Consider the following 13,187-nt stretch of genomic DNA (forward strand, 5'->3'; position numbering starts at 1 on the left):
CTCTCCTTTTCTCAGTTATTTGTAAGTCCTCCTCAGAAACGCTTTTTCTTTTTTGCATTTCTTTTTCTTGGGGATGGTTTTGATCACTGCCTCCTGTACAATGTCATGAACCTCCGTCCATAGTTCTTCAGGCACTCTATCAGATCTAATCCCTTGAATCTATTTGTCACTTCCACTGTATAATCGTAACAAGGGTCTTTGACATTGACTGTATAGATTACAACAAACTGTGGAAAATTCTTAACGAGATGGAAATACCAGACCACCTGACCTGCCTCCTGAGAAATCTGTATGCAGGTCAAGAAGCAACAGTTAGAACTGGATGTGGAACAACAGACTGGCTCCAAATTGGGAAAGGAGTAGACCAAGGCTGTATGTTGTCACCCTGCTTATTTAACTTATATGCAGAGTACATCATGTGAAATGCTGGGCTGGAGGAAGCACAAGCTGGAATCAAGATTGCTGGGAGAAATATCAATAACCTCAGGTACGCAGATGACACCACCTTTATGGTAGCAATTGAAGAGGAACTGAAGAACCTCTTGATGAAAGTGAAAGAGGAGAGTGAAAAAGCTGACTTAAAACTCAGTATCCAAAAACTAAGGTCATGGCATCCAGTCCCATCACTCCAGGGCAAACAGATGGTGAAACAATGGAAACAGTGACAGACTTTATTTTCTTGGGCTGTAAAATCACTGGAGCTGGTAACTGCAGCCATGAATTTAAAAGACCTTTGCTCCTTGGAAGAAAAGCTATGACCAACCTAGACAGCATATTAAAAAGCAGAGACATTAGTTTGCCAACAAAGGTCCGTCTAGTCAAGGCTATGGTTTTTCCCGTGGTCATGTACGGATGTGAGAGTTGAACTATAAAGAAAGCCAAGTACCGAAGAACTGATGCTTTTGAACTGTGGTGTTGGAGAAGACTCTTGATAATCCCTTGGACTGCAAGGAGATCAAATCAGTCATTCCTAAATGAAATCAGTCCTGAATATTCATTGGAAGGACTGATGCTGGATACTTTGGCCACCTGATCCAAAGAACTGAGTCATTTGAAAAGACCCTGATGCTGGGAAAGATTGAAGGCAGGAGGAGAAGGAGGCGACGGAGGATGAGATGGTTAGATGGCATCACCGACTTGATGGACCTGAGCTTGAGCAAGCTCCAGGAGTTGGTGACGGACAGGGAAGCCTGATGTTGCAAAGAGTTGGACAGAGCTGAGCGACTGAGCTGAACTGAACTGAATAAAAAGGCCCATGACTTAAAAGCAAACCAAATGCTTTATTGTGAAATAGTTGTAGATTCTGGGGAGTTGCAAAGTTAGTACTGAGAGATTGTGAACATAGCTCAGTCTTGACTGACTCTTTGCAACTCCATGGACCATACAGTCCATGGAATTCTCCAGACTAGGATACAGGAGTGGGTAGCCTTTCCTTTCTCCAGGGGATCTTCCCAACCCAGGAATTGAACCCAGGTCTCCTGCATTGCAGGCAGATCCTTTACCAACTGAGCCACCAGGCAAACCCACAGAGAGGTTCAGTGTATCCCTAACCTAGTTTCCTCTAATGACCACAGTTTACATAACATCACAACCAGGAAAGTGACTCTGGTACCACGAGTGTGAATGTCTATGCCATTGCATAACATGTGGGTTTGTGTAACTATACACCATCAGACCAAAAACTGTTCTATTGCCAAAAAGATCTCTCGCCCCTCCCCTAAGCACTACTCAGTTCAGTTCAGTTCAGTCGCTCAGTCGTGTCCGACTCTTCGCGACCCCATGAACCACAGCACGCCAGGCCTCCCTGTCCATCACCAACTCCCGGAGTTCACCCAAACTCATGCCCATCGAGTCAGTGATGCCATCCAGCCATCTCATTCTCTGTCGTCCCCTTCTCCTCCTACCCCCAATCCCTCCCAGCATCAGACTCTTTTCCAGTGAGTCAACTCGTCGCATGAGCTGGCCAAAGTATTGGAGTTTCAGCTTTAGCATCCGTCCTTCCAATGAACACCCAGGATTGATCTCCTTTAGAATAGACTGGTTGGATCTCCTTGCAGTCCAAGGGACTCTCAAGAGTCTTCTCCAGCAACACAGTTCAAAAGCATCAATTCTTCGGCGATCAGCCTTCTTCACAGTCCAACTCTCACATCCATACATGACCACAGGAAAAACCATAGCCTTGACTAGACGGACCTTGGTTGGCAAAGTAATGTCTCTGCTTTTTAATATGCTCTCTAGGCTGGTCATAACTTTCCTTCCAAGGAGTAAGTGTCGTTTAATTTCATGGCTGCAATCAGCATCTGCAGTGATTTTGGAGCCCAAAAAAATAAAGTCTGACACTGTTTCCACTGTTTCCCCATCTATTTCCCATGAAGTGATGGGACCAGATGCCATGATCTTTGTTTTCTGAATGTTGAGCTTCAAGCCAACCTTTTCACTCTCCTCTTTCACTTTCATCAAGAGGCCTTTGAGTTCCTCTTCACTTTCTGCCATAAGGGTAGTGTCATCTGCATATCTGAGGTTATTGATATTTCTCCCGGCAATCTTGATTCCAGCTTGTGCTTCTTCCAGCCCAGCGTTCCTCATGATGTACTCTGCATATAAGTTAAATAAGCAGGGTGACAATATACAACCTTGACGCACTCCTTTTCCTATTTGGAACCAGTCTGTTGTTCCATGTCCAGTTCTAACTGTTGCTTCCTGACCTGCATACAGGTTTCTCAAGAGGCAAGTCAGGTGGTCTGGTATTCCCATCTCTTTCAGAATGTTCCACAGTTTATTGTGATGCACACAGTCAAAGGCTTTGGCATAGTCAATGAAGCAGAAATGTTTTTCTGGAGCTCTCTTGCTTTCTCCATGATCCAGCGGATGTTGGCAATTTGATCTCTGTTTCCTCTGCTGGCTGCAACCCCTAATCTGTTAATTTTGTGTTCAGTTCAGTTCAGTTCAGTCGCTCAGTCGTGTCCAACTCTCCGCGATCCCATGAATCACAGCACGCCAGGCCTCCCTGTCCATCACCAACTCCTGGAGTTCACTCAAACTCATGTCCACAGAGTCGGTGATGCCATCCAGCCATCTCATTCTCTGTCGTCCCCTTCTCCTCCAGCCCCCAACATTTCTCATCATCAGTCTTTTCCAGTGAGTCAACTAGTCTCATGAGGTGGCCAAAGTATTGCAGTACATCTCTATAATTTTGTAACATTGAAAATGTTATGTAAATGGAATCATATAGCATGTAAGTTCTCCCCTGTTCCTACTTTCTAAGAGTTTTAAGTCATGAGTAGGAATTGAGTTTTTTTAAATGCTTCTTCTGCATCAGTTGATATGATCACATGATTTTCTTCTTTGGCCTGCTAATATGGTGGCTTAGCTTGATTTTTGAATGTTAAATCAGCTTAGCATCTTTGGAATAAAATCCTGCTTGGTCAAGATGTAGAATTCTTATATATTGCTGAATTCTATTTGCTAATATTTTGTGACATATTTCTTCCCCTTCTGTATTCATGAGGGATATTGGTCTGCAGTTTTCTCTTTTTTTTGTGCTGTTTTTTATTTTGATAACAGAGTAATACTGATCTCATAAAATGAGTTGGGAAAAGTTTCCTCCTCTTCTATTTTCTGGAAGTGTACAATTGATGTTGTTTTTTAAAAAATTAATTTATTTATTTTAATTGGAGGCTATTATTTTATAATATTGTAGAGGTTTTTGCCATACATTGACATGAATCTGCCACGGGTGTGCATGTGTTCCCCATCCTGAAACCCCCTCCCACCTCCCTCCCCATCACATCCCTCAGGGTCATCCCAGTGCACCAGCCCTGAGCACCCTGTCTCATGCATCGAACCTGGACTGGCGATTCTTTCACATATGATAATATACATGTTCAATTGACATTAATTTTTAAAACATTTAGTGTAATATTGTGAAACCAACTTAGTCTGGATGTTTCTTTTTTAGAAGTTTAAAAAATTATAAGTTGAATTTCTTTATAAGTTATAGGATTATTCAGATTATCTCCTTCATATTGGTGAAATGTGGTAGATTATGCAGTTCAAAGAATTGGTCCTGTTCAAATAAAATTTCAAATTTATGTATATTGAGTTGTTCATATTTCTTATGCTTTTATGTCTGCTGGATCTGTAGTTGTATCCCATAGTTTATGATATTGGCAATTTGGTCTTCTTTTTCTCTTCAGTCTTGCTTGAGGTTTGTCAATTTTACTGATCTTTTCAAACAATAAACTTTCTGTTTCACTGATTTTTTTTTTTCCATTGGGTATCTGTTTCTAATCTCATCAATCTACGTCCTTTATCATTTCCTTCCTTCTGCTTGCTTTGGTTTTTTAAATTATTTAGTTAATGGCTGCGCTGGGCCTTCACTGCTATGCATGAGCTTTCTCTAGTTGCAGTGCCTGGGCTCTTCATTCTGGGGGCTTCTTATGTTGTGGAGCATGGGCTCTAGGGATATGGGCTTGGTTGTCCCTCAGCATGTGGAATCTTCCTGGACCAGGGATCTGACCCCATGTCCCCTGCGCTGGTGGTCAGAGTCTTAACCACTGGACCACCAGGGAAGTCTTTCTCTCTCTCTCTCTTTTTATAGTTTCTTGTGGTGTGAGGTTCACTTACTGATCTGAGAGCTTTCTTCATTTCTGATGTGGGCATTTGATACTATAACTTTCTTTCCCGGTACTGCTAGTATGTCCAGCAAGCTTGGTATGTTGTGCCAGTGGCCTGATGTGGTCTGTCTTGTGCACAAGGAAAAGTACTCTGCTGTTGATGGATAAAGTGTCCTATGAATATTGATTAGATCCTATTGGTTGCTGTCATTGTAGAGTTTATCTGTTATACTTGCTGATTTCCTGTTTAGTTGTTTTATCAATTACTGAGAGAAATCTCAGACTGTAAACATGGATTTCTCCATTTCTCCTTTTAATTCTATCAGTTTGTGCTTTAGAAATTTGGCATCTGTACTTTTGGGTGCACATACATTTAGTGTTTATAGGTCTTTTTGATAGAGTGATCCTTTTTGTTGTTATTGTTCAGTCACTCAGTCGTGTCCAACTCTTTGACCCCATGAATAGCAGTATGCCAGGCTTCCCTGTCCTTCACTATCTCCTGGAATTTGCACAAACTCACGTCCATTGAATCAATGATGTTTTCCAACCATCTCATCCTGTCTCCCTCTTCTCCTCCTGCCCTCACTCTTTCCCAGCATCAGGGTCTTCTCCAATGAATCAGCTCTTCATACCAGGTGGCCAAAGTATTGGAGCTTCAGCTTCAGCACCAATCCTTCCAATGAATATTCAGGTTTGATTTCCTTTAAGATTGACTAGTTTGACCTCCTTGCTGTGCAAGGGACTCTGAAAAGTCTTCTCCAGCACCACAATTTGGAAACATCAATTCTTTGGCACCCAGACTTCCATACGGTCATCCCTCTCACAAGACTACTTGAAAAACCATAACTTTGACTATAGAGACCTTTGTCAGCAAAGTGTTGTCTCTGCTTTCTAATATGCTGTCTAGATTTGTCATAGCTTTTCTTCCAAGAAGCGTCTTTTAATTTCATGGCTGCAGTTAATTTCACCATCTGCAGTTACTTTGGAACCCCCCCAAAATAAAGTCTGTTACTGTTTCCATTTTCCCCCCATCTATTTGCCATGAAATGATGGGACCAGATGCCATGATCTTAATTTTTTGAATGTTGCATTTTAAGCCAGCTTTTTCACTCTCCTCTTTCACTTTCATCAAGAGGCTTTTTAGTTCCTCTTTGCTTTCTGCCATTAGGGTGGTGCTATCTGCATAACTGAGGTTATTGATATTTCTCCCAGCAATCTTGATTCCAGCTTGTGCTTCATCCAACCTAGAATTTCTCATGATGTACTCTGCATATAAGTTAAATAAGCAGAGTGATAATATACAGCCTTTGTCTACTCCTTTCCCAATTTGGAGCCAGTCTGTTGTTTCATGTCCAGTTCTAACCCTTGCTTCTTGACCTGCATATGGGGTTCTCAGAAGGTAGGTAAGGTGGTCTGGTATTCCCATCTCTTTAAGAATTTTCCACAGTTTGTTGTGATCCATATGGTTAAAGGCTTTAACATAATCAGTGATCATTTTATCATTACATAATATTCTTTTCTGTTCCTCATAATTGTCTTTGCTCTAAAATCTATCTGATATTAATGTAGCCCCTGCTGTTTACTTTTGATTATTGTTTGCATGGCATATATTTTGTAGTTTTACTATCAACCTATCTATATCATTATATTTTTTAAATTATTTTTTATTGGAGTATATTTGCTTTGCACTGCTGTGTCAGTTTCTACTGTACAGCAAAGTGAATCTGCTGTACGTATGCATATATCCCCTCTGTTTTGGATTTCCTCCCCATTTAGGACACCACGGAAGCACTGAGTAGAGTTCCCTGTGCTATACAGTAGGTTCTCGTTAGTTATTTGTTTTATACTCAGTAGTGTATATATGTGGAGAAGAAAATGGCAACCCACTCCAGTGTTCTTGCCTGGAGAATCCCAGGGACGGCGGAGCCTGGTGGGCTGCCGTCTATGGGGTCACACAGAGTCGGACACGACTGAAGCGACTTAGCAGCAGCAGCAGCAGGAGCAGTGTATATATGTGTCGATTCCAATCTCCCAATTCAACCCACCCCTGCCCTTACTTCCCCTCTTGGTAACCATAAGTTCGTTTTCTACATCTGTGACTCTATTTCTGCTTTCCAAATTTCATCTCTACTCTTTTTTCTGAAACTCCAATACTTTGGCCACCTCATGCGACGAGTTGACTCACTGGTAAAGACTCTGATGCTGGGAGGGGTTGGGGGCGGGAGGAGAAGGGGACGACTGAGAATGAGGTGGCTGGATGGCATCACCGACTCTGTGGACATGAGTTTGAGTGAACTTCGGGAGTTGGCGATGGACAGGGAGGCCTGGCGTGCTGTGATTCACGGGGTCGCGGAGAGTTGGACAGGACTGAGCGACTGAATTGACTGACTGACTATTTTTCTAGACTCCACCTGTAAGCAGTATTACACACTACATCATTATATTTGAAGTCAGTTTCTTCTTTGTTTTTTTTGGCCATGCTTGCAGCTTGGCCAGGGATGCATGGCCATGGGTTAGTTCCCTGACCAGGAATTGAACCTGGGGTGCTGAAGCGAAAGTGGTGATTCCTAACTACTGGACCACCAGGGAATTTCCTAAAGCGAGTTTCTTAAATGCACTATATTATTGGTTCTTTTTTTTTTTAACCCACTCAATCTCTTTTCAATTACCAAATATATAAATTAGTTATGTATTTAGATCATAAAAATTTAGTATAATTAGTATGTTAGGGCTTATATCTACCATTTAATTTTTGTTATCCCCCCTTTTTTAATGTTCTTTGTTTTTCTGTTTTCTTTCTCTTGCCTTCCTATGGGTCATTTGTACCCTTTTTAGAATTCCATTTTGATTTATCTGTAGTGATTTAGAGTGTATCTCCTTGTGTATATTCTGTAGCAGTTGCTCTAGGTATTACATTAAACTGGTATCACAGTCTGCTGGTGTCGACATTTTACCAGTTTAAATGAAATGTAGAAAACTTACGTTCCTTTGTCTTTTTTACTCTCCCTCATATATAACATAATTATCTTTAATATTACTTTTAAAGATATTTATTTTTATTTATTATTTTGTTTGGGTATTCTGGGTCTGGTATTCTGCTGGTTGCAGCATTTGGAATCTTTCAGTTGTGGCATTTGAACTCTTAGTTTCCGCATGTGGGATCTAGTTCTCTGACAAGGGATGGAACCCAGACTCCCTGCATTGGGAACCTGGAGTCTTAGCCACTGGACCACCAAGGAAGTCCCTTAGATATGGTGTTATTTCTGCTTTGCTGCTTTCAAGGTTATTTTCTTCTTTTGTTTTTAGAAGTTTGATTGAAATTTATACTGATGTAGATTTCTTTGGCCTTATCTTGGGAGTCCACTCAGTTACTTGAATCAATAGGTTTATGTCTTTTGCCAAATTTGGGAAATTTTTAACTTGTCACATCTTTGAATGGTTTTCACTCTCACACTTTCTCTTTTTTGGAACTCAATGACAAAAATGTTAGATCTTTCATTTTATTAATAGTACCACCTTTGCCATCAAAGGTCCCTAAAGGCAAAACTATGGTTTTCCCACTAGTCATGTACAGATTGTGAGAGTTGGACCCTGAGGAAGCCTGAGTGCTGAGGAACTGTGGTGTTGAAGACTCTTGAGAATCCCTTGGACTGCAAGGAGATCAAACCAGTCAATCCTAAAGGAAATCAGTTCTGAATATTCATTAGAAGGACTGATGCTGAAGCTGAAGCTCCATTACTTTAGCCAACTGATTTGAAGAGCCAACTCATTGGAAAAGACCCTGATACTGGGAAAGATTGAGGGCAGGAAGAGAAGGGGATGGCAGAGGATGAGATAATTAGATATCACCAACTAAACAGACATGAGTTTGAGCAAACTCTGGAAGATAGTGAAGGACAGGGAAGCCTGGCATGCTGCAATCCACAGGGTTGCAAAGAGTTGGACATAGTGACTGAACAACCACAAGCCACTGAGACTCTGTTAGTATTTTTTAGTCTATTTTCTCTCTGCTGCTAATATTAGATAATTTATATTGCTCAATCGTCAAATTCACCAATTCTTTCTTCTGTCATCTTCTGCTGAGCTCACACAGTGACTTTTTTCTTTTCCTTTTGAAACTTTGACAAGACCGAACAATTTTTTCTTTTTTAATAAGCTTTTTTTGTGCATTGATTTTAAATACAGATTTTAATACACTGCATTTTACAACACAGTGTTAATAGTGTGCAATGTTATTTCCTTTCCCTGTACACATATTCCCTAAGTAATAAGAAAGCCAGTAATTCAGTATAGTAACTCAGCCTTAATGACTGTCACTGAATTTGCTGTTAATGTGGGTCTTTAAAGGTGTTCTTTTACAATGGAACAATGCTAACGTGTTTATGCTCATGTTGGCCTCTCACCTTCAAAGGCGGGCCCAGTGGAGGCACTCCATCACCACGGAAGCCCCAGGCATTCCTCCTGGCATGCCTCTTACACCTGGTACCACTTGAAAATGATGAGGTGGCAGAGTTTCTCCAGTTCTTTCTGCCAGTGTTTAAATTCCTCCTTTTCTGCAGCTGGATTCTTATTGAGTGAGTTGTTGATTTCATTATGCTTGTCCAGAATCTTCTATTTGTCCTCATCTTTGATCTTGCCTTCAAGTCTGTCATCTTCAGTCTTTGCTTTCATATAGAATGCTCAGAATTCAAGTGAATTTCTGGAATACATCTTGTTTCCTCTTCTTCTCATATGCAGCTTTGTACTTCTAAGCCCCTTGGACCATATGCTCAGCCTCTCCTTTGCTCAAAGAGCCCTTGTTATTTTTGATGGTTCAGTTCCGTTCACTCTCTCAGTCATGTCCAAATATTTGTGACCACATGAACTGCAGCACGCCAGGCCTCCCTGTCCATCACCAAAACCTGGAGTTCACCAAACCCATGTCCATTGAGTCAGTGATGCCATCCAACCATCTCATCCTCTGTCATCCCCTTCTCCTCCTGCCCTCCATCTTTCCCAGCATCAGGGTCTTTTCAAAGACCTGATTCAGCTCTTCACATCAGGTGGCCAAAGTATTGGAGTTTCAGCTTTAGCATCAGTCCTTCCAATGAACACCCAGGACTGATTTTCTTTAGGATGGACTGCTTGGATCTGCTTGCAGTCCAAGGGACTTTCAAGAGTCTTCTCCAACACCACAGTTCTAAAGCATCAATTCTTCTTTGCTCAGCTTTCTTTATAGTCCAACTCTCACATCCATACATGACCACTGGAAAAACCGTAGTCTTGACTAGATGGACCTTTGTTGACAAAGTAATGTCTCTGCTTTTTAATATGCTGTCTAGGTTGGCCATAAATTTTCTTCCAAAGAGTAAGCAGCCCATTGTCTTCGAAAGGAGGTAGGAAAATATATAAAAGAAAAAAAGAGAGACAAAAGAGGTAGGGACGGAGATCCGTCCTGGGAAGGGAGTCTTAAAAAAGAGAGAAGTTTCCAAACACCAGGAAACACTCTCACTGGCAAGTCTGCGGCGAGCCTTGGAACCTCAGAGGGCAACATAACCAGGAAGAAAAATAAATAATTAAAACCCACAGATTACATGCCCAACAGTAACTCCCAGTGGAGAAGCAGCACAGACGCCCGCATGTGGCACTAGCAAGCGGGGGCTGGGCAGGGAGGCATAGACGGCACTGCTTGGAGTGAGAACCGGGCCTGAATGCCCCGAGGGCATTCCGAGGGAATTAACTTGAGATAGCAAACCAGACTGTGGGATAGCTACCCTGAGAGACCCCGGCCCCCCGGCGCAGACGCGAGAGACGCGGGCCCTTGGCGGCGCAGACGCGAGAGACGCCAGCCCCTGGTGGCGCAGACGCGAGAGACGCCGGCCCCAGCGCAACCGACCAGGCAAAGAGGCGCAGCCGAGAGGAGCTACCCCACGCCTGAGGCCAGGCCCAGCGGCCGAGAGGAGCTGCCCCACGTCCAACACAGGGTGGCTGCGCGGGCGCAGGAGGGCCGAGAGGATCTACTCCATGTTCAAGGTCAGGAGGGGCGGCCTTGAGGAGATACCCCTCACTCAAGGTAAGGTACAGCGGCTGCACTTTGCTGGAGCGGCTATGAAGAGATTTTCCACCACCAAGGTAAGAGAAATCCAAATAAGACGGTAGGTACTGCGAGGGGGCATCAGAGGGTAGACACACTGAAATCATAATCACAGGAAACTAGTTGATCTGATCACATGGACCACAGCCGAACGTGGTCCACTGGAGAAGGGAATGGCAAACCACTTCACTATACTTGCCTTGAGAACCCCATGAACAATATCAAAGGGCAAAATGATAGGATACTGAATGAGGAATTCCCCAGGTCGGTAGGTGCCCAGTATGCTACTGGAGATCAGTGGAGAAGTAACTCTAGAAGGAATAAAGGGATGGAGCAAAAGCAAAACCAATACCCAGTTGTGGATGTGACCGATGATAGAAGCAAGGTCCGGTGCTGTAAAGAGCAATATTGCATAGGAACCTGGAATGTTAGGTCCATGAATCAAGGCAAATTGGAAGTGGTCAAACAGGAGATGGCAAGAGTGAACGTAGACATTCTAGGAATCAGTGAATTAAAATGGACTGGAATGGGTGAATTTAACTCGGATGACCATTATATCTACTACTGTGGGCAGGAATCCCTTAGAAGAAATGGAGTGGCCATCATGGTCAACAAAAGAGTCCGAAACGCAGTACTTGGATGCAATCTTAAAAATGACAGAATGATTTCTGTTCGTTTCCAAGGCAAACCATTCAATATTACAGTAATCCAGGCCTATACCCCTACCAGTAACACTGAAGAAGCCGAAGCTGAACTGTTCAATGAAGACCTACAAGACCTTTTAGAACTAACACCCAAAAAAGATGTCCTTTTCATTATAGGGGACTGGAATGCAAAAGTAGGAAGTCAAGAAACACCTGGAGTAACAGGCAGATTTGGCCTTGGAGCACGGAATGAAGCAGGGCAAAGGCTAATAGAGTTTTGTCAAGAGAACGCACTGGTCATAGCAAACACCCTCTTCCAACAACACAAGAGAAGACTCTACACGTGGACATCACCAGATGGTCAACACCGAAATCAGATTGATTATATTCTTTGCAGTCAAAGATGGAGAAGCTGTATACAGTTAGCAAAAACTAGACCAGGAACTGACTGTGGCTCAGATCATGAACTCCTTATTGCCAAATTCAGACTTAAATTGAAGAAAGTAGGGAAAACCACTAGACCATTCAGGTATGACCTAAATCAAATCCTTTATGATTATGCAGTGGAAGTGAGAAATAGATTTAAGGGACTAGATCTGATAGATAGACTGCCTGATGAACTCTGGACGGAGGTTCGTGACATTGTACAGGAGACAGGGACCAAGACCATCCCCATGGAAAAGAAATGCAAAAAAGCAAAATGGCTATCTGAGGAGGCCTTACAAATAGCTGTGAAAAGAAGAGAAGCAAAAAGCAAAGGAGAAAAGGATCTGAATGCAGAGTTCCAAAGAATAGTAAGGAGAGCTAAGAAAGCCTTCCTCAGTGATCAATGCAAAGAAACAGAGGAAAACAACAGAATAGGAAAAACAAGAGATCTCTTCAAGAAAATTAGAGATACCAAGGGAACATTTCATGCAAAGATGGGCTCGATAAAGGACAGAAATGGTAGGGACCTAACAGAAGCAGAAGATATTAAGAAGAGGTGGCAAGAATACACAGAAGAACTGTACAAAAAAGATCTTCACGAGCAAGATAGTCACGATAACGTGATCACTGACCTAGAGCCAGACATCTTGGAATGTGAAGTCAAGTGGGCCTTAGAAAGCATCACTACGAACAAAGCTAGTGGTAGTGATGGAATTCCATTTGAGCTATTTCAAATCTTGAAAGATGATGCTGTGAAAGTGCTGCACTCAATATGCCAGCAAATTTGGAAAACTCAGCAGTGGCCACAGGACTGGAAAAGGTCAGTCTTCATTCCAATCCCAAAGAAAGGCAATGCACTCATCTCACACGCTAGTAAAGTCATGCTCAAAATTCTCCAAGCCAGGCTTCAGCAATATGTGAACCGTGAACTCCCAGATGTTCAAGCAGGTTTTAGAAAAGGCAGAGGCACCAGAGATCAAATTGCCAGCATCTGCTGGATCATGGAGAAAGCAAGAGAGTTTCAGAAAAACATCTATTTCTGCTTCATTGACTATGCCAAAGCCTTTGACTATGTGGATCACAATAAACTGTGGAACATTCTGAAAGAGATGGGAATACCAGACCACCTGACCTGCCTCTTGAGAAACCTGTATGCAGGTCAGGAAGCAACAGTCAGAACTGTACATGGAACAACAGACTGGTTCCAAATAGGAAAAGGAGTGCGTCAAGGCTGTATATTGTCACCCTGTTTATTTAACTTATATGCAGAGTACATCATGAGGAATGCTGGGCTGGAAAAAGCACAAGCTGGAATCAAGATTGCTGGGAGAAATATCAATAGTCTCAGATATGCAGATGACACTACCCTTATGGCAGAAAGTGAAGAGGAACTTAAAAGCCTCTTGGTGAAAGTGAAAGAGGAGAGTG

Source organism: Moschus berezovskii, chromosome 6 (genome assembly GCF_049115385.1).
Source record: "Moschus berezovskii isolate FMDL1 chromosome 6, NW_MosBer_1.0, whole genome shotgun sequence".
NCBI lineage: Eukaryota > Metazoa > Chordata > Mammalia > Artiodactyla > Moschidae > Moschus > Moschus berezovskii.